Genomic DNA, 20,214 nt, shown 5'->3' with positions numbered 1-20,214 from the left:
GGACTCAGATCTGGGGATCAGAGTCCTTCACTTTTCCTTCCTTTCTCAGAGCCACCTTCTCAGCCCACCTTCCCAATTGAGGGAGGATTTACCTGCCAGGATCTCCTTGGAGGTTTCGTCATTGGAGTTGTGTTTGCTGGAGCTGTGGTCACAGGGCTTGTGTTCTGGAGGAACAAGAGCTCAGGTGGGGAAGAGGATCTGGGCTTCCTCCTTCTGATCTAAGAGTGTCTCACCCAAGGAGTTAAATTACAAATCCTGCTCCTGTTGCTTCTGGAGCCAGTGTGCAGACACCCTGCTGTGCAGCAAAGCCCAGGAGGGACCCCTGGCTGTGGGAGGGCGGGCTGAGAAGCTACAGATAAGGTGGGAGGCTGGTGACCTGCGGGACTCCCAAAGCCCCAATTCCCAGGGTGGGCCAGTGCATGTGGCTATCTCTGGACTCCAGGATCTTGATCTAAGTTCCAATCCACCACTCCTCTGTGAGGGTTCCAGGAGCAGGGCCACATGAGGCCCAGAAGTACCAGAGTGTCTGGGGAGAGAAATTCATTCTCACTGGACAAAAATTCCCAGGTCTTTCTCCATTAGGATCCAGAATTTCTTATAAGAGATAAAGTAAACCAGGCCCCAAACCAAATTGTCAAATCTGAAGGGAGTGTATAATGTGCATGTGTGTCTCTCTGTGGGTTCATGTGTGTATATAAACACGTATGTGTGTATATGTATATACATAAGCATGTATGGGTGTTTATGTGTGTGAGAGTGTGTGTGTGTGTGTTTGTCTATGTGTTGCTCTAAGACTTCCTCATCCTGGGCTCCACCCTGGCCTTTTACTGGTGGCCCCATCTGCACCCCATGGGTTGTAAGGGACATAATAGTTTTCCAATTGCAAGCAAATAAGAAGGGAGTCAGAATGATGACTATTGGGAAGAACTGGTCTTCATCACACTTGGAGTAAAGAAACAGGAGCTAAATGGGTGGACACCCTCCCTTTACAGGATTCAGGATTATAAAAGTATCAGGCACTGACTTAAGGGATTTACATGAATTAGATAATCTAAACCTAATAAGACCCAAAGGAGATAGGGACAGCTTTCAACTCCATTTTACAGACAAGGAAACTGAGGCCTCCAAAAAGTGAAGTGGCTTTCAAATGATTGAACCATGACTTTAACAAAAGTCTGACTGCTGAGCCCAAGTTCCCACTCTGTCATGTTGACTCCTGTACACTGTTCACCTGCCTCATTAAGGGTCACCTCCTCCTGTGGACTCTGACAGCTTCCCTTCCCCTCCAGGCCCTGAGACTGGTTGGGAGTCTATCGCACTTCTCACAGTGTCTACCGGTGAGACATGGGTTTGAAATGACAGGAGAGTTGGTTCTGTTGGCTGATGGAGTGTGTTTGCTGGAGGTGGTAGGAAGGGAATGTCGCATCTGGGCTGAAGGGAATCAATGGTGTTTACATTTAGGGTGTGAGGTGGGCTGTCCAGAATGCTAAAGGGGTGAAGACCAGCCATGGCCATGCAGAGTTTACTCCTCACTGTGTTATTTCACAACTCGAAAGCACAGCCTCACATGGGCCTGAGAGACACTGAGGTGTTCACTCATCTCCTTCCATTCCCTGCTTGCCCAACTTCTCTTCTTCCAACTGACTTCCTGGCCACATCTGCTCTCCAAGGGGAAAACGTGAGGAGAGGACTAGCCATTTACTCTCACCCTGCCTGCTGCTCCCCACTGGGGCCTCCTGGATGGTGAGAGGAAAGCAACTAGGACAGTAGGAGAACTTGACATTTATGCTGGTAAAGAGAAAGCAGGATGTGTGTCTTCAAGAAAGGGAAAGGCTGCCCTAGGGAAGAGTAGTTTTAAATGTCCCTAAGGGTCATTTAACTGAGTAAAACCTATGGGAGGTTTTATCAGTTATCTATTGCTCTGTAACAAATTACCACAAACTTAGCAGCTTAAAATAAAACATTTATTTTCTCTTAGTTTCTATGAGTCAGGAGTCCAAGCATGGCTTTGCTGGGTCCTCTCCTTCAGACTTCCCCACAAGGCTTTAATCAGATTGTCGGCCTGGGCTGGGCTCTTCTCTGAAGGCTGAACTGGGGGAGGATCCACTTCCAAGCTCATGTGGTTGTTGGAGGGATTCACTACTTGTCGGCTGTTAGACTGAGGGCCTCAGTTTCTTGCTGAATGTTGGCTGGAGGCTGACATCAGTTTCTTGCCATGTGGGCCTTTCCAAGAGGACAGCTTACTTCAAAGCTTGCCAGAACAGAAGGCAGTAGACAGAGACTAGCAAGATGAAAGTCATGGTCTTACATAATCTAATCATAGGAGTGACATCACTGTTGCCATATTCTGTTGGTTAGAAGATAGTCACAAGTCCCTCCCACACTCAGTGGGAGGAGATTCCACAAGAATGTGAGTCCCAGGAGGCGGGGATCACTGGGCACCATCTTAGACTCTGTCTGCACAGGGACGTTCCAGGTCAGAGAAAGCAGGAGCGGGAGCTATCGAGGCCTCTGCCGTGGATGTGTTCACACATAGGCTGGACAATCACTGAACAAGATCATTATAACTGTGGGTTACACACTGGACAAGATGATCTGCAGAGCTGAGCTGTGTTTATCAAAGCACAATCCTGGATACAAGAATCAAAGTTTTCATTGGAAAGATTTCTCCCCAGTTCTGTGTGAACCTGAGACAGCATCGTCTCTGAACATTTTCCCCTTCACTTTTCAGATGTCCTACATCTCTAGGAAAGCACCATCACTAAACTGAACTGGTTTTCTCTTCCATGTGTCATCCTGCCAGCAAATCCTGGGTTCCACTATTTCTTCCAGTGGCCTCTCATATGGGATCCCACAAAGTCACTTCTTGTGATTCCACTTTGTTTCCTTCCCTTCATTCAGCTTATCTTCTGGTCATTTTGTTTCTCCTGTATTAATTAGTCAATTATATTAGGAAATTGGTGTCTTCTAACCAAGCCTTCCTACCAAGTTTTAGTCCAAATGAAACTCTCCAAGTCTCAGCTCACTTCCCAAACAGGGACTCCACAAAATTAGTGGGAGTCCTGGAAAGTCGTGGATTGGCAAGTTCCTCATCAGAAGCAGACATATAAATCACAAAGGGATGAGGTATATACCTTTGATTTCCTTATGTCTCCAGCAGGGAGCAGCAGACCTGGCACTCAATAATTGTACAGTGGGACTAAACTTAACTCCTGCCTGATCACCAACAACATAAGAATCCACCCCATCCTTAAGTTATGGACCAGAATCCCTTGTCCTATTTCATTTCCCAAAGTGGAATGCTGACCATTTGGGGACCATTCTTTTTTCCTACCTCATTTTCCACATGCTGCTGCTCCAACGCCAAACACTAGATTGATCCCTCAGAACTCTCTGGGTCGTTTCTACTCCCTTCCTCCATCTTAGTAGTCTCCCTTTTGTTTCTGCGATGCTTTTCCCTGCCCACTCCCCTTCTCCATGTAGCTAGTCTAGTGTCTCTCTGTTCATTCTTCACACTTCACCAGAGAGATTCTTCTAGAATGCACATCTGATCAGGGTTCTCCCTAGCTTCAATGCAGCCATATGCTGCATGTTGTTCTCTGGTGAAAAGCCAAGGATCTCTTCAAGCTGAGATGACCTTTGAGATCTGGAGCATGGTCACCACTCCCCTCCTGCTTTTGTCCCTGTGCTCTTCTCTCTCTAATCTCCACACTGATCTGCTGACAGTTCCTCCACACTCCTCACGTGTGTGGGCTCTCCCTCCCTCCCTCCATCTCTCTCTCCCTCCCTCTCCCTCTCCCTCTTTCTCGCCTTTGTTTGTGATGCTGATTCCCTAAAAGGTTTCCTTTGTCCATTTCCCTAGACTCACTCTACTTCTCCCCCAGGTCTCAGGTTAGACATTGCTTCCTCCTGGAAGTGGTTTCCTAGCACTAATTATATGTTGCATTTACCAGCTGATTCAGCCCCATTGTGAATTCCTTGATGTTTCACTCAAGGAGGCCCAGCAGAGAATCTGACACATAATAACGGCCTAATAAATGTTTGCTAAAAAAAGTGAGTTTTTCTTTGATAATTCAAAATTGATTTCAACTGGCCAATACATTGTCTAGAGTTTAGCTAAACTACTCCATGATATTTCTGCCTCAGCATTCATTTTGTGTGGCCAAGGGGCCTGCAGGGACCTTGAACTGACACTAGCCCCTCCTGCAATTGCATGTCTTAGATAACAGCCTGCAGAGTCTCAAAGAAATGTGAGTTCCTGATATGACTTCCTGATCAGCCCTGTGAGCAACAGTCTCCCTTGCCTCCCAGGGCTTTCCCCTTGTGGCTCCTTAGGACTGATAAATAAATGACAAGGGATAGGATATATGGGAGTATACGAGGAAGCCATTTTTGTAAAACTAATGCCTGACCTTGTTTTTCCAAAAGGGCCTGACATGGCTGTTGAGCATGCATTGTATATCTGCTTTAAGTATTTACTATGTCCCATAGACAAGAACAATGCCCTTAAAGATAAAGTAACTTCCCCCACATCTGCATTTCCTTAAGCGTCTCTCCCTATGCTAGGGATTGATTGCTGATCTGCTGTGACCACCCAGCTCGAGACCACAGACCTGTTACCTGCTGTGTTCATCAACTGCTGTGTGAAATCCTGTGCTGGCAAAGCAATCTCATGACTGTTGTAAAAGGTACATTCCAATCATATGTGATACATGCTCTTTGATGGTATATGACCACTCTGTACACCCCCACTTCTTTGGAGTGCTCCATTCCTTTGTGAAAGGACTCTTCTGGACTATATAGGCCTTAGATCTGGCTCATAATAAACTCCCCCCAATTTTGATTTATAGATTGGTTGTATTGACAGAACCTCACCAAACTCTGCTCTTTTTGGCTTGAATTGACCAATCTGGGCTTAGCCTGGGAACCCCAAAGCACTCCACCCATGGAACCTAATAAAAGCTTATGCCCCAGGTCTTGTCTATCAATCTGCCTGCACCCTGACTTTATCTCCCCATGTGTCCCCTTGAGGCATGTCGTGTACTTCCTCCAGGAGCTGTGAGTAATAAACGTCTCTATTCCAGTTTCTCTTGTGGTCTATTGTTAAACTAGTCCACTGTCCCACACTCTGTGCTCCACTTAACAAGTGTTAATTTAACAAAGTCAAAACATACATGCACACGGTTTAAAAAATTCAAATAATAAAGCTGTATACAGTAAAACGTAAATTTCCTTTTCAGTCCCATACACAGTTCTTCTAAATTCCTTCCTAGAGCCAACCACTGTTACCAGTTTCCACAGTATTACAGAGATTTCCCTTTCAGGTCACTACACACTCTACCTGTACTTTTTTTTCAATTAATATGTTCTGAGATTATTCCATTTTTTACATACAAATCTGGTTCAGTTTAAGATATTCATAATGACAATTCTGGTGCTATGATTTTTAAAAATTTACAAAGTATAGCAAAAATCATCGTTATTCCATAGTAATAGAATTTTATCTGGGCACAGGGCCACACAGATTAAAAGCTACATTCATTCTCCAGCCCCCTTTGAGAGTAGCTATGTCCATGTAACTAAGTTCTGGCCAATATGATGAAGCAGATGTGAAGTTGTGGGTTTTGCCTTTGAAGGGCTTCCCTTCTCCTTCCCTGCTCTCCCTGTCCTGCTCATGGACCATGACATGGCCTTAGGTACCTTGAGTCATGCAAATAAGAGCAACATCCCAGGAACAGCAGAGAAGGAAGGTCATAGGAACCTGGATCCCTGGACAACCTCATGGTGCAGAGTCACCCTAGCAGCCCTGGACCACATGCCTCACTTGTGTGACACATACAAGCTTCTATCCTATTTAGACCACTTTTATTTGAGTATCTGATGAACACACCTGAATTAATATCCTAACTAATACACAGAAAGAGAATAGGATTTCCCAGGAGTGGGTGGCCATGGTGATCTGTTCTGGAGCTGAGCAAAGACGTATTTACAATGTTCACCACTGTGGGCTCCCTGGGACACTATTCTAAGTTGGAGTAAGGGAGAGCTTGGCCACATGGGGCAGCATAGAGATTGGAGACTGTTACCTTCCTCATCTTTCTAGCCATGAGCCTTCCCTGGGGGAGTGTTTGGGCTCACCAGGTGTTAGATCTGGGAGTCTTTGTTTCTTCACTTCCTGTCTTCTTTGCAGACCAAATCCCCTCTTCATCTTAGCCAGGATCAGAAACACTGCTGGTGACCTCCTCCTCATCACCTGTCTGATAGCAGGGACTGTGGAGGTTGACATCTAGAGGAGCAACCTCTCAGGTAGACAAGGAACACAGGGTCGTTTGTCACTGGGTTCCATGGGGAGTCTGTGCTTCTCCAGGTGGTTTGAACAGCTGATTTTGCCTGGCACCTGGCACCTGGAAAGTCTTCAAAATATGTCATCTCTTTCATCACTTCTAAGCTGCATTTAATTTTTTAATAACTTTTTGAAGGAAAAAATTAAATCTACATTAAATGTATGCAATGTTTTTTGGCTGATTGGCATACCGTACATTTATCCATTCAATTATATAGTGTTTTCCCATCAATATCTGATTTTAAGATTTCATAGTTTTGAGAAATCTAAAGAGTCTTAATACATTTTCTGAATTGTTTTTGGCCACAGGTTAGTTTGTGCAGTATCACTAAGACACGCCTTTCTCTAAAACTTTTATTATATAAAAGTGCTGGAACATATTCTCCTTTATGAAGACACCTGGATTCCCACAGGCGTGCTGGGCATTCCATCAGGATCTGAGAGCACAGGAGGCAGATGGTTCTTTTGGAATTGGATTAGCACCCCATGGCCCTCAGCTTCACATGCTGGGTAGGACACAGGGTTCCTGGGTTTTCTCCTGAATGTGGTCTTCTTTGAGACCAATGGGAAATTTCAGGCTCTGGGATTTCAAAGGAGAGGAGTCAGAGAAACTCCTACCCTGGAATCAGGACCAATTTTAGAACTGAGACTCAGACCAAGGAAGATACAGAAGCTAAATTTGAGACCAAATTTAAAGGACATAAAGAAGGCAAGATTTTAAAGCGTTAGTTCTGAGACAGGCCAATTGCACAATGTAATTCAAGAATTTCATTGTTGTCATCATTCCTGAGCTTAAATCGCCAGTTCTTCAAATTAGAATGTCATCCCTCTCCCCTCCATTCCCAGCACCACCTCCTCTAGGGCACCTCTACATGCCACTGCAAAGCATCTCCCTAGATGGCTACGTCTGCATACATTTGCACCTGGAGACCCCTCTGCATGGCACCTGTGCTCACACTGTTCTGTAACCAGCTTCTTCTCCAGAGGACTCTGGGCTCCCTCCCTGTATCTCCAGTGCCCAGCGCAAACAAGGCTTAGTGTGCACTTTATTTTCATTTTCATCATATGTCATTTAAAAACAGTTCTACAAAGCTTATAATGAAAACTTGAAGCTTTCAGGGACAGGAATAGTTCCCTGCTCCAACACTCCTTACTGGGATTTCTATTCCTTAGATGCAACCACTTCTGATTTCTCAGCAAATTAAACAGAATTGCCATATGATCCAACACTTCCACTTCTGGGCAAAAACTTTAAAGAAGTAAAAACAGGGACCAAACAGATATTTGTACATCTACCTTCATAGCAGAATTATTCACAGTTACCAAAGAGTAGAAACAACCCAAATGTCCATCAACAGATGAATGGATAAACAAAATGTGTTTTACATACAATGCAATATTTTTCAACCTTGAAAAGAAGGAAATTATGACATGCTGCATCGTGGATGAACCTTGAAGACATTATGCTAAGTGAAATAAGCCAGACACGAGGACAAATATGGTACGATTCCACTTATATGATGTACCTAGAGTAGTCAAATTCATAGAGACAGAAAGTAGAATGGTGGATACCAGAGTCTGGTGGGAGGAGGAATGAGGAGTTATTGTTTAATGGGTACAGAGTTTCAGTTTGGGAAGATGAAAAAGTTCTGGAGATGGAAGATGGTGATGATTGCTCCATGTGAATGTACTTAATGTCACAGAACAGTACACTTAAAAAATGGTTAAAATGGTATATTTTATGTTTATATTTTACCAAAATAAAAAAAGCAGCCACTTTTAATGCTTTAAACAGTTTCTTCTTGTACTTACCTCTATGTACCTTTTTTTTTTTTTTTTGTGAGGAAGATCAGCCCTGAGCTAGCATCCGATGCCAGTCCTCCTCTTTTTGCTGAGAAAGACTGGCCCTGGGCTAACATCCGTGCCTATCTTCCTCTACGTTATATGGGATGCCATCACAGCATGGCTTGACAAGTGGTGCGTTGGTGCATTGGTGTGTGCCCAGGATCTGAACCTGCGAACCCGGGGCTGCCGCAGTGGAGCGTGCATACTTAATTGCTATGCCACCGGGCTGGCCCCTATCTCTGTATATCTTTTTCAACCTTTTTATTATAGAAATTTTCAAATATACAAAAGTAGAGAGAATTGTATAATGACTCCATATTACCCATCATCACCTTCAATAATTATCAATATTCTACCCATCATGTTTCATCTATTTCTCCCAGTTTTTTCCCTCTGGAGTATTTATTTTAAATAGACTTTATTTTTATGATAGTTTTAGATTTACAGGGAGATTGAGAAGATAGTAGAGAGGATTCCCATATACCCCACACCCAGGTTCCAGTATTATCAACATCTAACATTAGTATGGTTCATTTGTTGCAATTACCGAACCAATATTGATGCATTATGATTAACTACAGTCCATAAATTTTTCATATTTCCTTAGTTTTCACCAATAGTCTTTTCTGTTCCAGGATCCCATCCAGAATGCCATATTACATCTGGTTGTCATGTCTCCTCAGGGTCCTCTTGGCTGTGATAATTTCTGACTTTCCTTGTTTCTGATGACTTTGACAGTATTGAGGAGTAGAGGTTAGGTATTTTGTGGAATGTGCCTCTATTGGAATTTGGTGGTGTTTTTGTTTTTTCATAATAAGTCTAGGGTTATGGGTTTGGGGAATGAAAACCACAGAGGTGAAGTACCACTTTCATTACATCATAGCAAGAGTGTATGCCGTTAACATGATTTATCACTATTGACATAGCCCCTGATCACCTGGCTGAGGTCACGTTCATCACATTTCTCCATTGTAAAGTTATTCTCCCTTCCCTTTCCATAATTTATCTTTGGAAAGAAGTCACTATGCACTGCCCACAATTAAGGAGGGAGGAGTTGTACTCTCTCTCCTTGAAGATAGAGTATGAATATAAATTATTTGGAATTCTTCTGCATAGGAGATTTTGTCTCCTCTATTTTATATATATATATATATATATATTATATATATACACACACACACACACATACATGTAATCAATCATTTATCTCTATCAGTGTGGATTCATTCCTGGATTATTTTAAAAGCAAATCCTTTACAAATAATTTCAAAGTTAAATAGGTTAGTGTGCACTTCTCATAGATAAGGGTTATTATTTGTTTTTTAAAGATTTTATTTATTTATTTTATTTCCCCCCAAAGTCCCAGTAGATAGTTGTATGTCACAGCTGCACATCTTTCTAGTTGCTGTATGTGGGTCGCGGCCTCAGCATGGCCGGAGAAGCGGTGCGTGGGTGCGCGCCCGGGATCCGAACCCGGGCCGCCAGCAGCAGAGCGCGTGCACTTAACCGCTAAGCCACGGGGCCGGCCCAGGATTATTTTTTTTAACATAATAATCATGCTATTATTATACCTAACAAAATGAACAATAATTCCCTAATTTCACTAAATACTCGGTGCGTGTTCAAATGTCCCTTGTGATCTTCAAGTTGTCTTTTTCACTTGGGCGGTTTGGAACAGGATCCAGACAAGGTCCACACTTGGCAATTGATTGTTGTGTCTCTTTAGTGTCCTCTCTTCTATAATACACCAGCCCCCACACCTCTCCCCCACCTTTCTTTTAGCCTTTGATTTCTTGGAGAAACCAGGTCACTCGTCCTGCAGAATGTTTCGTATTCTGAATTTGGTGAATGGCTTTCTCATGGTATTATTAAATTGTTTCTCTCTCTTTTGTATTTCCTGTGATCTCAAAAGATTTTTTTTTTTTTTTTATAATTTTATTTATTTATTGTTCCCCCAAAGCCCCAGTAGATAGTTGTATGTCATAGTTGCACATCCTTCTAGTTGTTGTATGTGGGACGCGGCCTCAGCATGGCCAGAGAAGCGGTGCGTCGGTGCGCGCCCGGGATCCAAACCCAGGCCGCCAGCATCGGAGCGCGAGCACTTAACCACTAAGCCACGGGGCCGGCCCCTCAAAAGATATTCTTATACACATTTGCAATGTTATCCTGCCAGTCCCTGCAGCTCTTCACTTTACCAAGTTTCCATTCAAGGACCAGTAAGGACACGATCACGGGACATTCTGAGACCTCTATGGGAGGGTGCAAATGCTATCATTTAATATATTCTACCTTGAGCTTGCTCCCTACTTGGCATGGTGAATATAGAAGAGCTACAGAATCGGCCACACCCCATGCCTGGACCAGCCCTCCCTTAAAACCTTGAGGACACTCATTTCCCTCTTTTATCTAATGGGCAAGTCCTGGTTCCTCATTACTTTTGCAGGTGATGCTGGACCTCAGTTCCTCCGTTGGGGCTCTGAGCTCCACACTGCTGCCGCCACTGCTGGACCAGAGATGCAGGGAGGATGGAGAGAGGGAGGAGGAAAAAGCCGGGGACTCTGTGTTACTGATGCCTTCCCAACTTGGATGAGGCGGCTTCCTGCATCTGTATCCATTCTTCTGCCATTATACTCTTTTGAGTCTGGTCCTCCTAAAACTGAAAAAAAGTCCTTTCTCCTTAAAAACAATCATATTTCCTACTGACAGCTGAAACACCTGCTGTCTTGCAGTTAAATGATCCTGCTCATAAATGTAAAACAGTCTAATGCTGCCCACTTTTCAGTGCTTGGGCTGTAATACTGTTCACTGCCCCTTTGTTACATCAGGATAGGGATTAGTCCATGGTGTAGCTGGAGTCAGAATAATCCTGGAGAAGCCCTTCAATATATAACCCAGATGTGATTCAAAGGGACAGGCACACATGCCTCAGTGCCACGTGGTGCATGTGTAAAACATATCAAGGAATATTTGTAAGCAGGGAAGGACCAGAACACACTGATCTCCACATTCTCATTGTCCCTTGGGGGAGTGTGCTTAGGTTGGCACAGTGGACTGTATTCCCATGGCCAGCGTTCCAGGAGTGAGGACCGCCCCCCCAAATGCTCTGCGTATTTACTGGGACAGCAAGACAGAGACATCTGTGCCACTTTGATACAATAGCAGGTCCCTGGTCAAGGATTCAAGCTTGTTAGAAAGTGGCAGTTCCTGGATCTCAGTGGCTGCATCGGCCTGTTCTCCTGAAGAGCAGATTCAGACCTGCTCCCTATTCTGCTAACAAGAATGGGAGGGAAGGAGCCTCGAGCACATTTTCCAGGCCCTGGCTACAACTACTCACTAGGCTCTCCAGCCCCTGCAAAGACCCTCTCAAGCATTTCCAAGAATAAGAAGGGGTTATTTCCAATGTTACCTCCACATTTTCCACTTTCTTCTTCCAGATATGGCTACAACTTATTCATATTATTCTGGGCACTATACCTGCTCAACTCTGCTACACTAAACAAGTAAAACAGATTATTCAATCCATTTTCAAAAAAAAAAAACCCATGAAAATATTATATATGTGTATTTCTGTTATTGGCATCCAACTCTGCTTTGTTTGTCCCTTTCTTCCTACTGGATAGTGGATCCCTGAACAAATTTCTGGGCACATCTGTGATTTTATGGGTACTTTATGTTACTAGAATAGCCTCACTGCAGTATTTTAAAAATCAATCTTGTTAAAACTTGAATCTCAAATTTAATATAACAATGCAAAGCTTGGCTTTTCTCCTCTCCCCAGTATGTTAGTGTTCTGACCCTGACTGTTGATGAAAGAATATATATATATATATAATATGATAATTCTTTATATATATATATATATATAAAATCTCACATATTCAACATATCTCTGTTAAATACATAACATATTTTAATATATATGCCACATTTTATATATATATATATATATATATATATATATATATATATCTTATATATATGTAACATATTTGTTATAACAAATAAATTCCAAAATTTCACTGGCTCAACACAATAGAAGGTTATTTTTGCCTCTAAGCTGCCCAGTGTGGTTCTAACTGAGCAGTGTGTTGGGGAGGTTGGGAGGCAGCACCATCTGCTCCACACAATCATTCAGGGATTCAGGCTGACAGAGTTTGTACCATGTTTATTACGTGGCTCCTAGGGTTGCTGTGGTCATTTTCTTCCAGAGGAAGGAAGAGTAAAGCACACACAAGGGCATGTGTATGGATCTTGTCTTATTGATTTATAAATCCTCTTTATAGATACTATGGATAATAATACCTTTCCATATGTTGTTGTTTTTGCCATACCAAAATTTCAAACATAAAATGTCAGATCAATCTGCCTTTTACTTTGTTGCTTCTGGATTTGCATTATGTTTAGAAAGCTGTTTGCTATCATAAGATTATAAAATATTTACTTCTAATTTTCTAGGTGGAGGGGAAGTGGAGAAGAGGACACACATTGAGGAGAGGAGAAATGTGAAAGAGAAGAAGGAGGCAAGGAAAGATGGGGAGAGGAGAAGAGAAGCAGTATGATTCAGAGTTCTAGCATTCAGAGCTCTTGTTTTGTAATTTAAGAGTCTCCACAATTTATAGGCCAGGGCTTACTGTGCTTTGTATAGCCCTTGAGGAGCCTGGTTCTTCAAAATTGGCTGTGTGGTCACCAGCATCTTCCATGAGCTGAAGGCAATTCTCTGGAGAAGGGGCAGCTGTGAGTCTTCTGCAACATCACTCACTGCAGCTGAGAACAGGGTGTTCTGGCCTGGGAAAGGGAATCTGGGTGGGGTACCAAAAGCACCTGCTACAGTCCATCCCTTGCACCCCTCACTTCCACTTTCTTCTTACATTAAGTTTACTCCATCTTGTTGGGTCACGATGTCTAGGGAAATTGCAAGAAAACGATTAGGACCAGTAGTGGCATAAATGAAAGTCCTCCCTGCTGCAGTTGGTTCCAAGACCACAACTCACCTCCTCCTCTACCATCAACCTCAGGTAACACATCTGCTGGTCTAGGTTCGCCTATTGATTTGACCTATTTCCTCATCCCTGAGGGGTCGAGTCTCTGGCTTCTAGACGTTTATTATTTGTGGTTGCAATATCTGCTCATTTACAATTAAAAATGGACATGAGAATTCCGAGAGATGCCCCATGGGAGGCATGGATCACATGGTGTGTTCCTCATGATGATCGGGATCAGTTATCCCTGCCCATGTGGTAACTCCTTCCTTTGCCCACTGGTCTACTGGCATGAGGAGCTCAAATTGAACAGTTGACAGCTATAGCGCTTACATGTAATGAGACTCTTACTGTGATTCTTAGTGGAATCACCCTCTTTTGGGAACCCAAACCTCTAATCCAGTAGAGCCTATTGAGAGGGTGGGAAGCATAAATACACCAATTGGGTTCTTTTTTTTTTTTGAGGAACATTGGCCCTATGCTAACATCTGTTGCCAATTTCCTCTTATTTTCTTTTTCTCCCCAAAGCCCCAGTGCATAGTTGTATAGCATAATTGTAGAGTTGTAGGATGTGGGATGCCACCTCAGCATGGCTTGATGAGCAGTGAGTAGGTCCACGCCCAGGATCTGATCCGGCAAACCCTAGGCCGGCTAAGCGGAACCTGTGAACTTAACCACTACGCCACCCGTATGGCCCCACCCAATTGGGTTCTTGCGAGTGATGGTGAAGAGTCACTCCTTCTTTCACCCCTGGTTGTCAGAGACCTGCTTATTCTACCTATTGGAGACACAGAACTATATAATAGCTATTGGTTTAAATCTTGGGGGATACTTCATTCTGAAGGATAGCACCCATCCTTGCAAGGTGTCATCTGCAAGGTGGTACCACAGCTGCACCTTGAAGAGATCATTCCAGTTCTCTAAGCTGGCAGCTTCTGTGTGATGCAGTATGGAGTAGGACCAGTAGATTTCACGGTCGTGCCTTTGCCATAAAATAGGTCTCTTTGTCTGGGGCAGCATTGTGTAGGGTCCCATATTAGAAAATCTTACCTATGTGAACCCTTAGATAATATTTCTGAGTGAGACACTGGGAAGGAAGGGCAAACTCATACCTGGAATACAAGTCAACCCAGATCAAGATCAATCCTTGATTTTTCCAGGATGGAAGAGTAACAGTGTAATCTACTTGCCACCAAGTGGCTGGTTGTTCTCCTCAAGGGATGGTACCACATTGGAGTTTATCTGTTGCTGGAAGATCAGACATTCAGTTGTGGCAGTAACTACATCAGCCTTGGTGAAAGGGAGCCCATACTGTTAGACCTGCGCCTCTCTGCAACCATGGATACTTCTTTCATGAGACTGTTGTGCAAGCTCTGGGGTGGCTAAGGACAGAGGCTGGCTAACGTTTACTGGCTGAGTCATCCTGTGCACTTTAGTGTCTCTTGTATGGTGGATAATTTCTGGTGGGCATTAACACTTGATACAAAAGATCCTAACACTTTGTGTCTACTATATGCCTCTTTCCACATATGCTTGTCCCTGATCTTCTAATCTTGTTCCTTCCAGGACCCTCCTAGTTAAGCTGTTGCTACTGCCTGTGAGTTTGTGCATATTCTTACCTGAGGCCACTTCTGTCTCTACACAAAATGGATGAGTAGGAGCAGCAACTAAAGCTCTGCCCATTGGAAGGAAGTTCACTCAACACTGTCGTCTGTTGTCCAGAGTGGGGCTATAGTGCAGCAACAGTCCCTTTTTGGCTCACATCCGCATACTGAACTGACACATTTGTGAACCAAGTTTATGTTTTTTCTTATATCAGCTGGTCATAGGAACTCCCCATTAGATCATAAGTGAGAGCTGAGGAAAAGGCAAAGGTACAACAGTGCTGGTGACATGAGGGTTTCAGCCACTTGTTTATGCAACTAACTTGAGTTAAAGAATATGTTTAGGCATCAATAACCTTATCATGTACCAGAGGCTGTATAAATCTGCTCTATTAAACGTATCACAATCAGCACATCTGCTGCAATTAGGCTAATTGGAGTTAAATTTCCAGCAGTCCACTATTAACCACCATAATCCTTCCAATTTTTGCAAGAACCAGACTGGTTAATGAAATGTTTATATTATATGGGGCTGCCCTCTGCCCCTGCATCTTTTATATATTTGAGGGTGGTATTAATCTCTTTCATTACTCTCAAGATACAATGTTGTTTTTATTGTCTGTCCCTGCTGAGGTTGGGAGGCTGTTTCAGGGGCTCCCACTTGGCCTGTCTTACTACCAGGCTTTTACTCCACAGGTCAAAGAACCAATGTGAGGATTCTGGCAACTGCTAAACATGTCCATTCCAATTACATATTTGGAAACCAGGGGAATGACCACAAAGTGGATATGTGGACACAGAGAACCCACTGAGATTTGGGTGGACCTGAGATATGGTGCAAATTATTTCCTGGTCCTGCTATGCCTCTCCTGTAATGGGAGTCCATGATGGTTCTTTGGTTCCCCAAGAATTAGTGTCAAATTGGACCTTGTATCTAATAGACTTAGCAAATATCTGGGTATTCCCTTTCTTCAGTGTATGGATAAATGGCCATTGAGTCCTTTAGTGAAGGACTCGAAGATTACTACTGTACACACTAGCCGTGGTGTTAGTGTGTAAAGCCCTCTCCTTTAGTTGAAGGATTCTGAATCTGAGAACTGGCTTAGGTCTGGAAACCAGGCAAGGAATCATAACTTTCTATTGGGGCCATTAATCTCAGCCTTCACCTTATTCCTTCTTCATCTATTGGTTAAAATATTAAGCGACACTCTTGTAGGCTGCCTCACTATCTTACCCCTAGGAATACAATGGTCTATTAGCCATTTCCATGAATCTTTTGCAGTCAAAATTTCCTAGCTTCCATTCTGACATTGCTGGTTGTTTCGGCAATTTTGCTCACTTTGCTTCTACCTTGCTGTCACTTGTCTTCTGGCTTTCTGGAATCCTATTATCCCCATTGATGCTAGGGAGCCAAGTTCTGTAACATAATCTTCTAGAGCCAGCCCCAGCCTACCAAGGGCAGACACAGTGAGGCTGATACTCCCCTCACCTGCTCATTCCTTAATCTCTGATAAACAGTGTTCTTTGGACCCTTCCAAAGAAAATAGTCATCTAGTGAGTTTTCTAGCTTCATGGGATGTATCTATTTAGCACGCCCACTTCTCTGAGCCTTTTTATCTCTTTCTCTACAGTCTGCCATGGCAGTTCTGGCATCTCTACTTCATTAAACGTGAGCCATCACTTTTTGTTAGAATAGTTTTATTGAGATGTAATTCATATATCATATTATTCAATCATTTAAACTCAGTGGTTTTTAGTATATTCATAGAGTTGTGCAACCATCACCACGTCAATTTTAGAACATTTTCATCACTCCAAAAACATTCTTTGAACATTTTCTTCACCACATACCCATATATTTCTAAACAGTCATCCCCATTTCCCTCCAACATCCCCTCAGCCCTAGGCAACCACTAATCTACTTTCTGTCTCTATAGATTTACTTATTATGGACACTTGGTCATGGCATATAATTCTCTTTATATGTTGCTGAATTCAGTTTGCTAGGATTTTGTTGAGGATTTTTGCATCTCTATTCAGAAGAGATATTGGTCAGTAGTTTTCTTGCGATATCTTTGAGTTTGGTATCAGAATATTATTGGCTTCATAGGATGAGTTGGGTAGTGTTCCCTCCTCTTCCACTTTTTGGAAGAGTTTGTGAAGAATTGGTATTAATTCTTCTTTAAATATTTGGTAGAACTCATCAGTGAAGCCATTTGGACCTGGGATTTTCTTCGTGGGTAGTTTTTTATTACTGATTTCATGTCTTACTTTTTAGGTATATTCAAATTGTTTATTTCTTCTTGAATCAGATTCAGTAATTTGTTTCTTTCTAGAAATTTGTCCATTTTATCTAAGTTATTTATTGGCATACAGTTGTTCATTTCTTTTCTTTATTGTAAAGTCAGTAATAATGTCTTCTGTTTCATTTTTGATCTTAGTAATTTGAGTCTTCTATTTTTTTAGTGAGTTCAGTGGATGATTTGTTTTTTGTCTATCTTTTCAAAGAACCATGTTTGATTTCATTGATCTTCTGTATTGTTTATTCTCTAGTTCATTATTTTCCACTCTAATCTTTACTATTTCCTTCCTTCTGCTTCCTTTGGGTTTAGTTTACTCTTCTTTTTACCATGTATTAAGGTGGAAAGTTAAGTTATTGGTTTGAGATCTTTTTTCCTTTTTAATGTAGGCATTTATAGCTATAAATTTCCCTCTAAGCTCTGCTTTATTAGAATCCCATAAGTTTTGGCATGTTGTCTCTTCATTTTTCTTAATCTCAAAGTATTTTCTAATTTCTGTTTTTGATTTCTTTTTTTTGACCCACTGGTTATGCTGGAGTGTGTTGCTTAATTTCCATATATTTATGAGTTATCCAAATTTCTTTCAGTTATTGATTGATTTCTATTCTATTTTATTCCATTGTGGTCAGAGAACATGCTTTGTATTATTTCTATCCTTTTAAATTTATTAATTTTTTTATGGCCTAGCATATGGTCCATCCTAAAGAATGTTCCATTTGTACTGGATAAGAATGTATATTCTGCTATTTTTTGGTAGAGTATTTATAGATGTCCATTAGGTCTAGATGGTTTATAGTGTTGTTCAGATCTTTTATTTCCTTGTTGATCTTCTGTTTAGTTGTTCTATCCATGACCGAAAGTGGAGTATTGAAGTCTCCAACTATTATTGCTGTATTGTCTCTTTCTCCTTTGATTTTTGTCAGTTCCATCTCCATGTATTTTGGTGCTCAGTTATTAGGTGCATATACATTTATACTCTTTTTTTCTGATAGCTTAGCCCTTTTAGCATTATAAAATGTCCCTGTTTATCTCTACTAGAATTTTTTAAAAGTCTATTTTATATGATATTAGTGTAGCCACTCCAGCTTTCTTGTTTGCTGTTGGTATATCTTTTTCCATCCTTTTAATTTTAATCTATTTGTATCTATAAATCTCAATAGTGTCTACTGTAGACAACATATAGTTGGACCTTGTTCTTTTATCCCTTGTGACAATCTCTGCCTTTTGATTGGCTTTTTCATTCCAATTACATTTAGTGTTAACATCGATGCAGTTAGAGTTATGATGCCATTTTATTTCCTGTTTTCTATGTGTCTCATGTCCTTTTTGTTCCACTTTTCTTCCTTTACTGATTCTTCTTGTATTAAGTGGATGTTTTCTATTGTAATATTTTAATTCCTTTAATGTTTTATCACTCTAGTTTTGAGTATTTTCTTAGTGGGTGAACTATGGCTTGCCATATACATCTGATCTTATTAAAATCTACTTCAATTCATACTAAGTTAATTTCAGTGAGATATAAAAACATTATGCTCTATATCTCTATTCCCTCTTTTTCCTTTTTGTGCTGTTATGATTATACACGCAATAGCTAAATACGTTACAAACCCAACAGGTTTGCTGCTTGACAATCATAAAGGTTTGAGAGATAGATAAACAAGAGCTATGGCAAGGTTGAATGATAAGTTTTATCTCCTACACAAGGCCAACCCTTCAAGACTGAGAGAGGTGGATGTTTCATCTAACACATAGAAACCAACACAGAGAGTCAAATAAAATGAAGAAACAGAGGTATGTGTTCCAAACAAAAGAACAAGACAAAATATCAGGAAACAACCTTAAGGAAATGGAGATAAGTAATTTACTTGATAAAGAGTTCCAAGTAATGGTCATAAAGATGCTCATCGAACACTAGAGAAGAATGGATGAACATAGTGAGAACTTCAACAAAGAGACAGAAAATACAAGAAAGTACCAGATAGAAGTCACAGAGCTGAAGAATACAATAACTGCATTGAAAAATACACTAGAGGGGTTCAACACCAGACAAGCAAAAGCTACAGGAGTTTATACCACTAAACCAGCCTTACAAGAAATGTTAAAGGGATTTCTTTAACCTGAAAATAAAGGGCACTAATTAGTAACAAGAAAACATATGGAAGCGTAAATCTCACTAATAAAGATAAATATATAGTAAAATTAGTGGATTAATCACTTATAAAGTTAACATGAAGGGTAAAAGACAAAAGTAGTAAAAATAACTGTAACTATAATAATTTGTTAATAGATACACAAAACAAAAAGGTGTAAAATGTGACATAAAATACATAAAACCTTTTGAGGGGGGGAGTAAAAATATAGAGCCTTAGAATGCATTCAAACTTAAGTTGTTATTAACTTAAAATAGACTTGTATGAATATAAGTTATTATATGTAATCCTTGTGTTAACCACAAAGCAAAACCTATAGTAGATACCCAAAAGATAATGAGAAAGTAATCTAAGCATACCACTAAAGACATTCATCAAACCACAAAGGCAGAGAATAAGAGAAGAAAGGAACAGAGAGGAACTAAAAAAAAAGCCAGAAAACGATTTTAAAAAGGCAAAAGTACATACCTATCAATAATACTTTAAACGTGAAAGGACTAAATTCTCCAATCAAAAGGCATAGAGTGGATGAATGGATAAAAACACAAGACCCATCTACATGCTGCCTCCTATAAGAGACTCACTTTGGAGGTAAGGACAAACACACTGAAAGCGAAGAGGTGGAAAAAGATATTCCATGCAAAAGGAAACCAAAAGAAAGCTGGGGTTGCTATACTTATATCAGAAAAAATAGTCTTTAAAACAAAGACTGTAATAAAAGACAAAGAAGGTCATTACATAATGATAAAGGGGTCAATACAACAAGAGGATATAACATTTGTAAATATTTATACACCCAACATAGGAGCACCTAAATATATAAAATAAATATTAACAGACTTAAAGGGGACTTTAATACCCCACTTACATCAAAGGATAGATCTTCCAGAGGGAAAATCAATAGGGAAACATCGGCTTTAAATGACACATTGGGCCAGATAGACTGAACAGATATATACAGAACATTTCATCCAAAAGCAACAGAATATACAC

At 41.2% G+C, this 20,214-nt stretch overlaps 2 protein-coding genes across 7 annotated transcripts in view; one reads left to right on the top strand and one right to left on the bottom strand.

The window, feature by feature from the left end:
• Positions 1–20,214, bottom strand: part of LOC101398910 (class I histocompatibility antigen, Gogo-B*0103 alpha chain-like) — a 334,177-nt gene that overhangs the window by 101,156 nt on the left and 212,807 nt on the right. The gene's annotated exons all lie outside the window — the stretch shown is intronic.
• LOC147915638 (uncharacterized) overlaps positions 1–20,214 on the top strand; it is a 68,638-nt gene that overhangs the window by 1,640 nt on the left and 46,784 nt on the right. Inside the window, exons 2-4 of one of the 6 annotated variants that reach the window (XR_015554058.1) lie at positions 4,567–4,688; positions 12,644–13,203; positions 14,734–18,507. The exons of the other annotated variants lie outside the window; for them this stretch is intronic. The gene's annotated coding sequence lies outside the window, so the exon portion shown is untranslated. Of the gene's footprint in view, positions 1–4,566; positions 4,689–12,643; positions 13,204–14,733; positions 18,508–20,214 lie in introns of those variants that run through there. 6 annotated transcript variants of the gene reach the window in all.

This window comes from Ceratotherium simum, chromosome 13 (genome assembly GCF_057802395.1).
Source record: "Ceratotherium simum simum isolate JZ-2026a chromosome 13, ASM5780239v1, whole genome shotgun sequence".
NCBI lineage: Eukaryota > Metazoa > Chordata > Mammalia > Perissodactyla > Rhinocerotidae > Ceratotherium > Ceratotherium simum.
This window is presented reverse-complemented; position numbering and strand designations above follow the sequence as displayed.